Source organism: Eptesicus fuscus, chromosome 21 (assembly GCF_027574615.1).
Source record: "Eptesicus fuscus isolate TK198812 chromosome 21, DD_ASM_mEF_20220401, whole genome shotgun sequence".
In the NCBI taxonomy this organism is placed as follows: domain Eukaryota; kingdom Metazoa; phylum Chordata; class Mammalia; order Chiroptera; family Vespertilionidae; genus Eptesicus; species Eptesicus fuscus.
This window is the reverse complement of record NC_072493.1, coordinates 921101-936738: the sequence shown is the minus strand read 5'-3', so window position 1 is coordinate 936738 and position 15638 is coordinate 921101. Positions and strand designations below refer to the sequence as shown.

Below are 15638 nucleotides of genomic sequence, written 5' to 3'. Positions count from 1 at the left end.
GCTCCGTGTTCCTGATGGTGTTCTGGGAATATGGGGCTTGGTTCTCCACTGGGCTGTGAGGGGGCGGTGGGGAGTCGGCACAGGAAGTGGGGCGGGTGGAATGGGGCAGATGAGTCGCTTCCTGCTGTCTGGCCTGCCGCTGGCTGTCTCTCCGTTGTGAGTGGTTCCTCTACCCTCTTCTAGAATGAACTGGTCCCTGTCCTTTTAGTGTATCTGTGCCATGTGTGTATTCGTTTGGTAGCCACCTATGCTGCACCTGCTGTCTACACAGGCAGTGGGCTGTCCGTGGAGAGGTGCCTCGAAGCTCACAGACTGCTGGGGAGAGACATTTACCGAACAGGAGAAGCAAAATGGCTAAGACAGGATGTGCTGGGTGGGCCTGAGTGGAGAGACCTTGGCACTGAGATCTGAGTGCTGGGAGGGAAACGGGGGCGGGGGGGGGGGGGGGGGCGGAGAAGGCCAGCATGTCTGGGCCTGTGTGTGAGGGGTGTAGCTCAAGTTCCCTTTGGAGAGGGGAGCAGAGACCACGTGCCTCATTCATCGGAATGACTCCCCGCCTGGTTCCGCAGCTGAATCACGGTGGGGTGGAAAGGGCCCCAAGCCATCACCCTGCACCCCCGCCCAGCCCCAGCCTGACTTCTGAGATGTAAGATGGGCTAGTTTGGGGGGGAGGGGGGAGTGTTTTTTTTTTAAATATATTTTTATTGATTTCAGAGAGGAAGGGAGAGATAGAAACATCAATGATGAGAATCATTGACCGGCTGCCTCCTGCACGCTCCCCACCGGGGATCTAGCCCACAGCCCGGGCATGTGCCCTGACCGGGAATCGAACCGAGACCTCCCGGTTCATAGGTTGATGCTTACCCACTGAGCCACACCGCCGGGCAGGGACCTGTATATTTAACCAGCACCTAAGGTTGCAGCCCACGGACACGCTCACACGGAGTCGTTTGGTGAAATGAAGGGTTTCTGCAGGGCGTGTTCTACCCCAGCGGGTCTTTGAAGCCATCGCCCCGCCTGTGGCTGCGGGAACCTGGAGGGACCCGGTTCCTGTCGGTGGCAGGCAGGCTTGCTGTGACCAGAGGCTTCGTAGAGAGCGGACCTAGCTGAGGGGATGTCCCACGCCCCCTTGGGGGCTGGCACTGTGAAAACCGCCGCGGCATCGCCCGGCTGCGCCCCAGCCTGGCACGGACCTCGTGGGCTCGAGCAGGAGCGGGACATGGCACTGTCCTGTTCGCAAGTCCCCGTCCAAGGTCACAAACGTGCCCACCGTTTGCTCTTTCGCAACTTTCCCCTCAGGAACCGCAGCTGCCAAGCCTCTCCAGAGAAGGGGACGTGCTGTTTCCATTGCCCTGACTTGCGGTGTTTTACTTCCCAGCCACGTGGGAAGTGACGGCCTCACTCTGCCCCCACGCCCCGGCTCCCCAAGGGGTGGCGGGCACGGCCGTTATGGGTGACTGTTGGAGAGGTTCATCTACAATGATATTTTTCTGACTTCATATGGCTGCATCAGAACGCCTTGTATGACTCCAGAAGTTAATGCCTGGCTTCACTGGAAGGCAGTTAACTGCGTCGTCTCCGGAGCCAGGCCTGGCTGGAAGCAGAGCTCCACTGCTTAGGCAAGTTCTGTGGCCTGTCTGTGCCTCATATTTCCCATCTTGAAAATGGGTACAATAATAGTGCCTGCTCCATAGGGCTGTTGTGAGGTGACGTGTGTCTAGCACAGTCTCTGGCACATACTAGGTACTTAGTAAATGCTAGTTCCCACTCGGCCAGGCACAGTGCCTGACAATCAGTAGGCGATCCATAAGTGCTCTGTACTTGACTCCAGGAGCATTTATTGGACCCCTACTGTATGTACATCATTGTGCTGAGCACACAGAGAGAGGGGAGTTAACATATACACAAGATCCAATCTCTTTGCTGGAGGAGGACTTTTTTCAAATCCCCGTGGGATTCAGGGAGCATTTCTTTATCATTTCTAGATGCAGCTGCGGAGCTGGGGCAGAGAGTGAGCGAACTTTCCTGCCTCTGGAGAACAGCTCCATCCACACTGACTCTGGGCTCGCAGCTAAGGCAGAGGTGTGGAAGCCCGGGGGAGAGGGTGCGAGTCAGTCTGCCCAGGCCAGGAGAAAATCCCATCCATCCATCCATCCATCCATCCATCCAACCATCCATCCATCCAACCATCCATCCATCCATCCATCCACATGGTCACTTGTTGGCCAGACTGATTAGAGCATTGGTGGTGAGTGGGCTAGCAAAGGGAACCTCAGCCAATCAGATAGTCCCCTTTGGAATTCAAGTGTGGGCTGGAATGAGTTCCAAGGACATTTGTCACAGGCACATGCCCCGACGGATTCTTTGGGCCCTGAGTCCAGACCTGTGGATCCTGCACCTCAACCCTATGGCATTTCCTTGCTCCTGCCCCCTTTCCATGCTCGGCCCCCCGTCCCTCACCTCTACCCTTCCAACAATGATCCTCAGCTCAGTCCCACTGCTTGGCACCAAGGAGTCCAGAGAAGATGGGGCACAGGGCTCCCCCAGGGCTTCAAGGACCACCGGGGGCTGAGGCGGAAGGCAGACCAGGACAGCACCGGGATCTCGCCTCCCGTCCGGGGCCGCGTTGCTTCTTGCCTGGGCCTGTGGGCCGCGCCCTGGGTGAGGTTTTCTCTGGGTAATGAGGTGTTTCCTGCCTGCCCTTGGTGGGGGGCAGTGGGGGGGCTTGCGACTCTCAGGCCTGGGAAACTCACTTTTCCAAGTGTGTGCCACTCAGATGCGGTTCCTCAGAGCCTTGCAGGTCACAGGGTGTGGGGCCTGGTACAGATGAAAAATCAAGGTCAACTCCCCAAAGGCCAGCTCTCCTGGAGGGAACCTGCTCCAAGAGCGCATGTGCACAAGGCCCTTGGCCCCACCGCCTCTCCCTGCAGCGCGCCCACCCCCACCCTGCAGGAGGGAAGAGTAGGAGGAAAGGCTTGGAGATGGAAGGACAGCCTGTGTGATCATTCCCCGACCAGGTGGAGCCATAGAAGGTTCAGGGGCAAGGGAGCCGTGGGAATGGGGCTGCTCGATCATTCATTCCTGGGCACCGCCACTGCACTGGGCCTGTGACAAGCACTGGTCAACACAAATGAATTGTGCATTCATGCACACGACTACATACACTTACTATAAATTATAATACAGGGGACACACAGAAAAAAATAACACAATTTAGAAACAACAACAAAATATGCAATACTCTTTGTTGTACGTGATACTGTCCCTATAGTCTATTGATTTTTCACAGAATGCATTCGTGGATTGTTGCTAAACGGTTGTAACCAGTCTATCTACGGTTTGCAATTGCCGAATGAGTGTAGTTCCAATATGATGAACGCAGATTCATATTTTTGCTTTCATTAGTAAGACAAAAGCCACATATGATCTCTGTTGCATAGTCATTTATTTATTTATTTTACTTACTTATTTTTTTAAAGAGAGAGAGGAAGGGAGAGGGAGAGAGAAACATCCATCAGCTGCCTCCTATACACCTCCTGCTGGTGATGGAGCCTGCAACCTAGACATTTGCCCTCACCTGGAATCGAACCAGTGACCTCTTGGTGCATGGGATGGTGTTCAACCACTGAGCCACACTGGCCAGGGCTATTTACTTATTTATATAACCCTTTCAAAATGTAGAATCACTCGTAGGCCATTCCCAGACAAGGCTTGGGCCCAATTTAGCCCGTAGGCTATTATTTACTGATCCTTGATCCGTGCTTTTGAGATTGTTTACATGTACCCTATCTGACTGATGGAAACGCTGTGTAATAGGGTATCTCTTTCCAGCTCTGTGTCAGTGACATCACACGGACCACTTGAGATTGGGCAGTACTTACCCTCTCTAACTGGGCAGACCCTGAAGAGGAGGGCTTGATTTATTGTTTGTAGATTGTCCAGACTTAAGAAAGTGAGGCACTAACTGTTGATAATGCAGATTAAACCTGAAATGTGTAACCATTACATTATAAATAGCACCAAAAATTGAGGGTTAGGGTTATTGATTTTTTTTTTAGAGAGAGGAAAAAGGAGAAGGATAGAAACATAGATCAGCTGCCTTCTGCACGCCCCCTACTGGGGATCAAGCCTGCAACCCCGGCATGTGCCCTGACTGGGACTCAAACTGTGATCGCCTGGTTCCTGGATCCATGCTTAACCACTGAGCGATACCGGTGGGCTGAAATACCCAGGTTTTTAAAAAAGATTCTATGGAAGCTTAAAAGCATTGACTTTCCTTACTGGGTGTTTTCTGCCACCTGGTGGTCATTTCATTTATTGCAATCTACGGGAAACCCGCCCCTTCCCATTCAGTTTCACTTGTCAATCAACCTGCAATCAAAAGGTTAAGACAACCAGGCTTGCGTTCCTCAGATGCTAGAAAGCAGTTCTAAGCTCACAGCTAGGACAGCGTGAGAGGTACACAGAGAGGCCCTGGGGAAGCAGTTTGGAGTTAGCATGAGCTGGTGTGCACAATGTCCTGCCCATTTTCCTCGGGCCTTAGTTTGAATTTTTAGTGCACTAACTTTGCTCCCACCTTTTCTACCGTTTCTATGACTACAGGTCCTGTTAGAACTGTGTTTATAATTTATGATCAAATGCATTTGAATTTATTTTGAGAAAAATTTTCATAGACTTGGGGATAATTACACACATTTAGGGTGCCATAAAATGAGGGTATATTGTATTAAAACAGTGTTTTCCAAATTTATCGGGGATTAGAAATAGACAAAGTGATGCCATAGGCCTAAGGCTGCTCCCCCCACACACACTCCCAGAGACTGTTCACAGCAAGGAGGTCTGGGAATCTCAGTGTCATGGTGTCAGAGCTGTTGCTATGGTGACTCGGTGTTCTGGCTGACCTTGAGGATGGTGAATATCCCCAAGACTCAGTTTCCAGGCTTGTGCTACCTCCTGTCCATCTGATTCCAGATATGATAGTTATTCAGAGCCCAGTCTTGGACAGAAGCCAAGTTCTGTACCTGTTATTAATATGTATAATATTTAATAGCAATAATGATGACGGTTCAAGAAGCTTTGAGAGAATTCAAAGGAGGGCAGCCAGGACTTTGGACCATTCCCTACACGGCACCCAGATAGAACATGCCACTCCTCTGATTCAAACCCTCAGTGGCTCCTCATTTCTCTTGGAGTAAAAGCTAACGTCCTTACATTGGTTCATAAGGCCAACATCACTCCCTCCCACCGGCTGTGTCTGCCTAATCCTTGTCCTCAGGGCCATCGGGAACGTTCTGCCTCTGGCCTTTGCGCCTTGTTTCCTGTGCCTTGGATGCTGTCAGTGGCTCCCTTCCTCACCTCCAGGTCTTCACTCCGTCCCCGCCCCTTTGGGCACTCACCCCAGCCCCCTTCCCAGTTTTATTTCCTTCCTGAGCACCTGCTGTTACCTACCCCCTGTCTCCCCTAACAGAATGTGCATTACATGAGGGCTTTTTAATGAAAAAATTCTTGTTTACTGCAGATAGTCAATGGCAGGGTATATACATAAGAAATAAGTAAAACAAGACACACTTGCAAAATAGAGATCTCTCTTTGGAAATAGGAACAGTATTTGAAGGAGACCATTTACAAGCCATGATGTAGCTACTATTAAGGATGTTTTATAATTATGGTAACAAATGTTCAATCCTTTTTACTTAGCCCAGGAAGTAATAGCATAATCTCACATCTTGGTTTTATAGGCTCAGATGAGATCTGACCTATACTTCTTCATTTCCTCTGCTTGTTACCTTACGATTCATTCAGTCAAGGAGAACAGTGAAGGGCAGCTATAGAGTAATTGGGTTTCAGAACAACCACATTGGGGAATAAGTGGCGAGAAATGAACTGTGGTTGCTGCGATGGCTTTAATAAAAACAAGAATCGAATCATTGACGGTTATGGATCAGTATTAGATGTGGCATCCAAAGGCCTGGGACAAGCCCTGTCTGCTACTTACTGGGCATGTCACTACGGGCCAATCCCAGTGCCCAGAACGGTGCCCGGCACATAGTAGGTGCTCAGGGAAGAAGATGCCAGAGTTGGCAGTGCGCCCACAGAAGCACTGGGAGCAGAGACCCCTCTTTGCAAAAACAGATTGTAATGGGTCCTCCCTGGATGTTGCTGGCTGGTGAGATAAGCCAAGGCAAGATAAGGTTTGCACACACTATAGTTTCAGGAAATGCTTCCCGTGTCCAGGAATATTACAGAACCACACCCCACCAAGCCAGGGCCACCTATCGGAGCTGGCCCAGCCCCACGATGCCACGCCACCGTTAACCCAGTTTGGACCCAAAGCTGGGGGTGAAAGTTACAGACTATTGCAATGCCCTGTGGTGCCTGGAAATAGGGCAGGGCCGGGGGGTGGGGGGTGGGGGGATGGGGGGTGTCGAGGGGAAGAGAGGCGGGGGACGACTGGCAGCTTTGTTCTGGAGGGTCAGAGAAGCCTCTGCTCAATTCTAGAGGATTGTGGCAACAGGCTTTCCAGAAACAAGCACAGTTAACACCTAGTGAGTGCCTACTGTGTGCAGGATTCTGCTCTAAGACCTTACACGTGTATTAACTAATTTAATCCTTAGAACAACACTTCATGGTCGATTATTATTATCCCTACCAGAGCATCCACAATGTGAAAGAGGTAATCCCCCAATGTAAACGGGGGTGTTCTCGGGTACCGTCACCACAAAAGGGGGATGAATGGGGGAAAGCCCCAAAGCCACCCATGTCCGCTGTTCGTGGCCACACTTGTTTGCTGATCATTTTCTCCTATTTTCAGAGAGGGTTAAGCCCTCTGATTTCTAAGAGTGGGGAAGACTCTTTCTCCTTCACTCTTGGGGACACTTTTGTCACTTAAGGCTGGGTTTGTATTCCCCCCCCCTCCTGAATCTCCAGCTGCAAATACGTTTAATAAATAGTCAACGACAACAGAGCCCCTGACAGATGGGCCTCGAAACAGACGGCTCCACTGAAAGGCTGTGATTGAAAACGGAGGCTAATGTGAACCAATCAAGAGGATGGGGCTCGTGAAGGCAGTTTCTACAGAACTTTCTACATATTCCACACCTCCCCCCCCCCCCAAGACACTTTTTTTTTTTTTTTATAATATATTTTTTCTTTTTTACAGAGAGGAAGGGAGATGGAGAGTTAGAAACATCGATGAGAGAGAAACACGATCAGCTGCCTCCTGCACCACCCCCACTGGGGATGTGCCCGCAACCAAGTACATGCCCTTAACCGGAATCGAACCCGGGACCCGAGTCCGCAGGCCGACGCTCTATCCACTGAGCCAAACCGGTTCCTTCGATACACTTTTCATCCGCAGATGAGCCTTCCAATTTTTTGAAACATCTGGAACATTGAAAAGGAAGAGGGAGAAACCCTGGGGCCTTGTCCATCAAACTCACTCTTCTTCCGGCAGATTCAGCACCAGCGACAAATGGCGCAATTGGACACAAACAAGGCTGATAGATGTGTTTAAACAGCAGCATGGGGAGATGTGTGGGATGGGCGTTCCCCCCACTCAATAGTCAGTGTGTTTAATAACAAACAGAACAACCAGATGTTTAAGAACTCCTACCATCTTCACAATGTCGTCTCATGGTTAACTGCTGCCGAATAAATGAGAACAAGGGTTTCATTCCAGGCCCAGTTCAGGAAGTTGACGGTCCAGTCCGTTTCCCTGGACAGTTATTACGGTTCATGGAGGCTTTTAGGTTCATCTCTGGGGCTTTCTTGGGCCAGAGAACACTCGTCTTGGCATCAGAGACCTTGCCTGCAGGCCCTGGGCTGCCCCCACGCCCCTGGGTCTCCTTGGGTAACTCATTGACCCTCCGTAAGTTTAGTTTCCCCACAGGGTACATGAGGATAATCAGCCCTGCCCTGCCTGCTCCTAGCTAACACGAGGTTCAAGTGTAATATTAGATGTGAATCACTTTTTATAATAATTATTATTTTTTTACTTGTCACCTGAGGATATTTTTTCCATTGCTTTTTCAGAGACAGTGGAAGAGAGGGAAGGAGAGAGAGAGAGAGAAACATTGATATGAGACACACCAATTGGTCCCACCCCCATGTCCCGCATGTGCCCCATGGGGGCCAGGGATCGAACCTGCAACTGGGACTCAAACCTGAGACCCTTCAGTAGGCAGACTGATGTCCAACCAACTGAGCCACGTGATCAGAACTCTAATGTATATTTTTAAATTGTTGAAGTAATAGTTATATTGTTCTGCATTTTCCTCTTCTTGGGCATATTTTCTTTATTAGCTAAAAATGCTATTTTATAGCCCTGGCCAGGTAGCTCAGTTGGCTAGAGCATGGTCTAATATGCCAAGGTTGTGGGTTTGATCTCTGGTCAGGACACATACAATAATCAACCCGTAAATACATAAATAATTGGAACAACAAATCTTTCTCAAATCAGTAAATAAAAATATTATATTACACATATAAAAGAATTTATATGTAATATCCTCTCTAATAAATGAGAAACATGCAAATTGACCATACCTTATGTCCACCAGCCAATCAGGGCGAGTATGCAAATTAACCCAACCAAGATGGCAGTTAATTTGCGTATCCAGGCCAGAGCAAAGACTGAAGACAGCATAGAAAGAAGCCAAGCGCTGCAGAAGGGAGTGAAGCTGCGGAGAACCAAGCAAGCGTGGCAGGGAGAAGGGAGTGAAGTAGGCGGGGCAGCGGAGACCACAGCAGGAAGCCCTATTGCAGGAATCTTCCTGCAAGGGGCCTCTAGTATGTAATAATGAATAATAATATAATCAACTACTTAACAACCAATTACCCAACTCAAGAACTAGAACATATTCAATACTTTAATTCTCTCCAGTGGTCCTCCAATCCCTTTCTATCCCTAGAGATAATTACAATCTTCAGTTCGCTATTTATCATTCCATGCAGAAACATTTGGTTTTACTTGCTTTTTCCATTTAACATTGTTTCCAAGATTCATCCATGTTGTTTTTATGGCTATTAATTCACTTATTATTTAATGCTGTGTAATATTTCATTGAGATAATACTCACAATTGGTTTATTCTTTTTTTTTAATCCTCACTGGAGGATATTTTTCCATTGATTTTTAGAGAGAGTGGAAGAGAGAGGGAAAGACAGAGAGAAATATCGATGTGAGAGAAACACATCGATGGGTTGCCTCCTGCATGCGCCCTGACCAGGGCCCAGGCTGGGAGGAGCCTACAACTGAGGTACGTGCCCTTGATCAGATTTGAACCCCGATCCTGTGGTCTGCAGGCCCACGCCCTGTCCACTGAGCCAAACCAGCTAGGGCTATTCTTTTTTTGTTAATGGACATTTGGCTTGTTTATTGTTTTGTTTTGCTGTTGTGAACTGTGCTGCTAAAAAGATTTTTTTTGACATTAAAATATCTTAATTTTTGAAAGAAGATTCTTGCTCATATCTCCTGGTGCACATGTGTAAGAGTTTCTTCTGGGCACGTATGTAGGAGTGGAAATGCTGGATTTATGACATGGAAAGATTCTGCTTTAAAAGGTACTGTAAATGCCATGATTTTTCTTTGGCAATGTTTTATGAGTATTTGTCTATCATTAAAATTCTTCTTTACATAAAGGAAAAAAGCAACATAAAAGCATAAAACACTATTCAGATGTAAGATGCTATTATATTTTTGGATATTGTCTGACCACAGCAGGATCTAAATGAATATTTAATAGCTTTAGGACAAAAGCCATGCTCATGCATATTGTCAATCAACACCAGTCATTTATAGAGAACCCACAATACGCTGGTGTGGAGTGTTAAGATAAACAAAGTCCGACACTAGTTAAAGCAGTAAGGGCTTATTTTAGTCAGCAAAATAGACTATTGCAATAGGGAAAAAGGTCCGGTATGAACTAAACTCAACTTTAATTTCTACGGAGCTGACTGAACATTTCAAAAAGAGGATGAGAGAAGAGGGAGGGGGTGCACAGTGGTGGTGGGAGCTCAGTAGTCAGGGAAGTGAGAATTTACAAAAGTGAGAAGTTGGTGTTGGTCCATGAGAAACCCTCTGCTTGGGATGTTCTGCAGCCGCGATCTTACACGGCTGATTCTCCCCAATCGGCCGCGTTTCAGCTCAGACGTCACCTCCTGGCAGCCTTCCCTGCCGCATGGCCCTCCTTACAAACTAGCCGCGTGGGTCCCATTTTGTTCCCCCACTAGCCTGCCTCCCTAGGGCGGGTCTTTTCTGTCGGGGCCGCCACCGCGCCCGCAGCGTCTAGGTGAGTGCCCGTCACTAGGGTGGCCTCACAAAGGTAAGAACCCGCACGGCAACCGCGGAACCGCTTTCTCTGGACCGAGCCTTCCGCAGCCTCGTGGGAGAGGCGAGGGCGGTGGCCGCGGCGTGCGGGGCGTGACAGCTCAGCGGAAGGCCCGCCCCCGGGCCCGCCCTGTTCCCGTCCGCCTCCGCGGGTCTCCATAAAGTTTAATTGGCGGCGCAGCGCGCGGGGGCTTCTGGGAGCGCCGGCCTGGGCCAATCAGGAAGCGCGGGCGAGCGGCGCGAGAAGCGGCGGTCGCGTTCCGTGGCCGGGACCTGCGCGGCGGAGGCGGCTGCCCAGCCAGGTGAGCCTGTCCCCGGCCGCGTCTCGCGGTCTGGGTTGGTCATTCTGCCTTGAACCGGGGACCCCGAGGCGGGCGGAGCCGGGTCCCCACGCCCGGAGCCGTGCCGCCCACACTTCCCACTCGCCTCCTGAACCCGGGCAGGTCCGACCGACGCCGGCGAGACAGCGCCTGGCGAGCCGCCTCCATGAGGGCGTCGGGCTGCGTCCCGCGAGGACCCTCGGTCGGCCCTCTCTGTGTACGGAGCGTGTCCCCCCGTCCCCTCCGACTCCCCGCTCCCCCCCCGTAGCCACGCCCCCACCGGCGCTGCTCGCTCGCCCCTCGGGGGTGCACCCTGTCGGCCGGCGTCGCGCTCCGAGGGAAGGGGGCTTTGGGCGGGGTGACGACCCTGTGAGCCTTCCCGACCCCGGCCTGTTTCCTCCGCCGCACCCAGGGGCACGCTGCTTCCCATCCGGGGAGGTGGCTCCCCGAGCTTTCTCTGGGCGCACGGCACCCCATCCTCTGCAAAGGCAAAACCAGAGTTGAGGGGGTCTCTTCTTCAGAATTACAGGGCGGACCGCAGGCTTCTCAAACTCAGCACGCTTGTTAGTCGGGGCGGGTAATTCTTTGTTGTGGAGGCAGAGCTGTGCTTCGTGGGGTGTCCCTCTGACCTCTACCCTCTAGAGGTCAGGAGCACAAGGCCCTTCTCCCTCAGTTGTGACAACCAAATGTGTCTCCGGATGTTGCCGGTGACCCCTGCGGGACAGATCTGCCCCCAGTTGAGGATCGTAGGTTTAGAGAGAAAAGCCAGATCCAGAGACTTTTGGAGGCCACCTTGGTGATCTGTTGGAAGGTGGGGTGGCTGTCACTCCTGAGGTTCGGTGTACAGATAGTTTCCATCCCCTGAAACGGGGCTGCGCCTTCTGAAGACACAGGGAGTTTAAAGACTGAGTTAACATGGCCCACATTTGTGAATTCTTCATGGAGGGCAGGCCCTTAGGAATCATCTGAGCCAACCTCATCTTCACTGGTGGTCACACTGGGGTCCAGAGAGCGGTCCAGGGCTAGTCCCAAAGTAAAGGGCTGATGTGGGGCAAAGCCAGGCTGGCGTCCATTGTTCTTCGTTCCCAAGCCTGGCTGCTACTGGGAGCTGCGAGTTTATCAGAAAGTAGTAACCTAGGTGGATACTGGATGGTTCCATGTGGTGCCGGGTTGCGTCTCTTTGCTCATTGAAGATGAAATAGTGCAAGTGGTGTTTTATGTATCAGGAAAGCCGATCCTCCACATCCTTTACTGCACGCTCGAAGTCATCCAGGCCAGTGCTGGTCCTGAATCACCCTGTTTTTAATTTCTCTTCTGTCTAGGGTAATTTATTTCCATTCCTTCGTTTTCTCCAGAAGTCTGCTTTCTGAATAATGATTAGGGCTAACTCTCTTTTAGTCTTATAAGACTATGAAGAATTATCCAACTATTATAACAGAATCATTATTCTCTTCCTAGAAGCTTCTGAAACAGTAGTATCTGTTAAGATGTAATGTTTTTTGGTTGTTGTTATAATCGACAGCTGACAGACAGTAAAAAGTGGGATGATATTGTCATCTAACCATAGTTTATATATTCAAAAGAAGAGAGGAGAGCAGAACCAGTCTTTGAAATCTCGAGTGAGGCTTGCTTTACGCATTAATCTTTGGTGTTGAATACTGAACACTGCTTTTATTATAGGTTAATTAAGAAGGTTTGAGGGCAAGATTTTAACTTTAAATTAAATGCTAAATTTCTTTTGAATCACACCATTGTGGAAACTTGGACTTAAAATAATAAACATTTTTTAATAGGGAGCATAACTTATATTTAAAAACTAATTGCCCCAGAAGTTCTTATTGAATGATATGAGTTGTGATTAAGTAAGTTATAATTTACTATCACATATTTACTTTTGAAACATGTTTATAATTAAATGACAAAATGTCGCCAAATTGGCAGCTTTGGAAAAAAGCTTAAGTAGCATTTTTACAATGACATAAATCAGTAGAGTTTATAAAATACTTTCTGTGTATCACCAACCTCTTGAAGTAGGTAGGAATTATCTTTTTATAGATGAGAAATGTTTCGCTAGTAAGTGAACACTGTAAATTTGAATCACGTTTGTGGGTTCAAAATTCAGTCTTCTTCTGTTTACCCATTCTGTTTAAGATTTTTAAAAAATTAACTTTGTCATATTAAAACTTTTAAAAATAATTGAAAAGGAATAACATTGTTAGTTGTACATTTTGAAGAATAAAGGAATAAATAAATAGCATGAGTTATTTCCTTTGATGTATACAAAATTCCCCCCTCAGACAGCATCTATATACTGGTACATAAAAGCCTAAGTGACCATCTGACTGGTAGCTATGATGCGCAATGACCACCAGGGGGCAGACGCTCAGCGCAGGAGCTGCTGAGCTGCGGTGATGCACTGGGCACCAGAGAGGAGGGAGCCTGATTTCGGGGTGCGTCACCTGAGAACCACCCTCTCGCAATCCGGGACCCCTCAGGGAATGTTGGAGAGCACGTTTCGGCCTGATTCCCACAGGCCAGGCTGAGGGACCCCACCGGTGCATGAATCCGTGCACTGGGCCTCTAGTCCAGAATATTCTAGCAGTGCTAACTGCATTTGTTAGATTGCAGGATTTTTGTAGCTGAAGAGATAATATTTGGGTCTGTGGTAAAATTAGATTTTCATAGTGAGAGGTAACAAGTATTGTTTGAATATATTAAATTTACGTAGGGGAAGTAGTTGGTGTCATCGTTTCAAGCAAATGGGTGAATCAGGAGAGATTCCTTTAACACTGAAGGGAAGACAGATGGCCTTGTCTTTATCCTTTCATCTCTTTCTCAGTCCTTTGTATTTATTGGATAACTGGGCTGTTTGGATTGTGGGTGATTAGTAAAAGGAAAATTCACATGTACTTGAAAAGGGCAATGAGTTCCCTGAAGCATTCTGTGTGTTAGGTCCAAAGAACACATTATCCTGGACATATTTCATCATTTATAAAACAGATTTCTTCTCCCAAATATGCTCTTCAGATAAACAGCTTCCAGAGAGAAGGGGAATGACAACAGGGCTACTGTGCCACCCATCTTTCTGTGTTTCCACTGCAGAGGCCTGGTGATGGTGGCTTTGCCAGGGCACAGTTAGTAAGCACCGGACCAGGATTTACTTGCAGGTCCAGCTCACATGCCCTCAGCAAACTAGGGGTTGCCAAACTACAACCTGGGTGCCAAATAAGATAAGAAGAACTTTTACATGTTTAAAAATCATTGAAAAAAAGTTCAAAGGTTATTTTGTGCGCCATGACTATTATACGAAATTCAAATTGGAGCCGTGCTTAGAGTTTTACTGGAGCACAGCCGCCCTTATTTGTTCACATATCACCCACTGTCAGGCAGAGCTCAGTAGTAGCAAGAGACTGGCCCCCAAAGCCTAGCGTATTCACTGTTGGCCCTTTACAGAAAACGTTTGCCAGCCCCGGCCCTAGGACTGTGGTCGGCAAACCGTGGCTGGCAAGCCACATGCGGCTCTCGAGCCGTGGTTTGCTGCTCTGTTGACTAATGAGTTTGCCGACCACTGCCCTAGGATACCAGTCTCAGAGACTGGGGAAGAGAGTTTGGTAGACAGGTCTAGGATGGATAGCTTTGAGGCTCTTTCGTGTTTTCCGCAAGCTCTGAGATCCTAAGGTGCTAATTTTGGGGAATACGGTATATACTAGAAGTAACATAGGCTTAAGCCAGGATAATAAGTGAGTAACAGCCGTTTCTGGGATGACCCAGCAGTCTTTAAAAGCACTCAATAGTTCCCTGGCCTGAGAATCCACAAAGCTTTGGACAAATGAAGACATAGTCTACTTGTGGCTGGTGCTTTAAAAGACAATAAACAAATGAGCTTATAATTAATGCCAGAAACCAGATGTGTACACATTTTAATACACTAAGCATGACTACTCTTAAGTCAGGACCTGAACAGTGGAGACGGCTGCAGGGCCAGGTGAGCCTGTCTCCTGCCGTGTCCTGCGAACCCAGGTTAAGAGTCAGATCAGCTGCAAAATCCTAGAGGGGCCACTCTTTGAGAATACCGATTTAAGATGGTCTAGAAGTGCTCAGCATTGTGAATGGTTAAGTGTCTACTGTGCCTGTAAGGGAAACATAGCCTTCCTACGCTCACACCATCGACTGCAGCACTGCTTCACTTCTGACACCAGATGTGTGGGTTTGCCACACATCAAGCCACACTCAGATTCTCTGGACACGAGCTGGTTATTCTACAGTTTAACTCAATTCTGACACTTATCTAACTGGAGATAGCATCCGATCCCAAGGGTTAAGGGTTCAGTTCCACAAAATTGTAGCCCTCGCCCCCCCTCCCCCCCCCCACCTGCTCTCCTTCAGAAGCCAATTGCAAAAAGCACATTACCTGTGCTTCTCTGACCCACTGGCTGAAGGTCAGAGGTGCAATTAACTTGCTAGAGCAGGATACAGAACTCAGAGAAACATTTACTTACATTTACCAGTTTATTATAAAGGATATAGATGAACAGCCAGACAAAGTGGTACATAAGGTGGGGTCTGGAAGGGTCCTGAGCACCAGAGCTTCTGTCCTATGAAACAGGTGCCCCATCCTTCCAGCTTGTGGAAGCACTCACCACCCAGAAGCTCATCAAATCTCATTGTTCAAGAGTTTGTTTTCTTAAGTATCTCTCTATATAAAAGGCTAAGTGTCTGTCTGCCTGTCCGGCCGGTAGCTATGACGCACACTGACCACCAGGGGGCAGACACTCAGTGCAGGAGCTGCCTCAGCACCATGGACCTGGTGCCAACAACCAACACTCGGCTTCCCCCCAAGTGGGACACAAGCCCTGCCACCACCCTGGACACCCCACCAAATTGCAGCCAACGCTGCTAAGACCCCATGGTGCAAAATGTGGCCCACAGCCCAGCTCAGCCTGGAAACAGTGGCTGTGGGTGCCGGGTAATGACATCACGTGGCAACGCCCA

General features: G+C 48.9%; 1 protein-coding gene across 2 annotated transcripts in view; it reads left to right on the top strand.

Moving 5' to 3' along the window:
- The first annotated feature begins 10444 nt into the window (after positions 1–10444).
- Positions 10445–15638, top strand: part of NUP93 (nucleoporin 93) — a 94582-nt gene continuing 89388 nt past the window's right edge. For both annotated transcript variants that reach the window (XM_054710021.1, XM_054710020.1), the window contains exon 1: positions 10445–10628. The gene's annotated coding sequence lies outside the window, so the exon portion shown is untranslated. The remainder of the gene's footprint in view (positions 10629–15638) is intronic.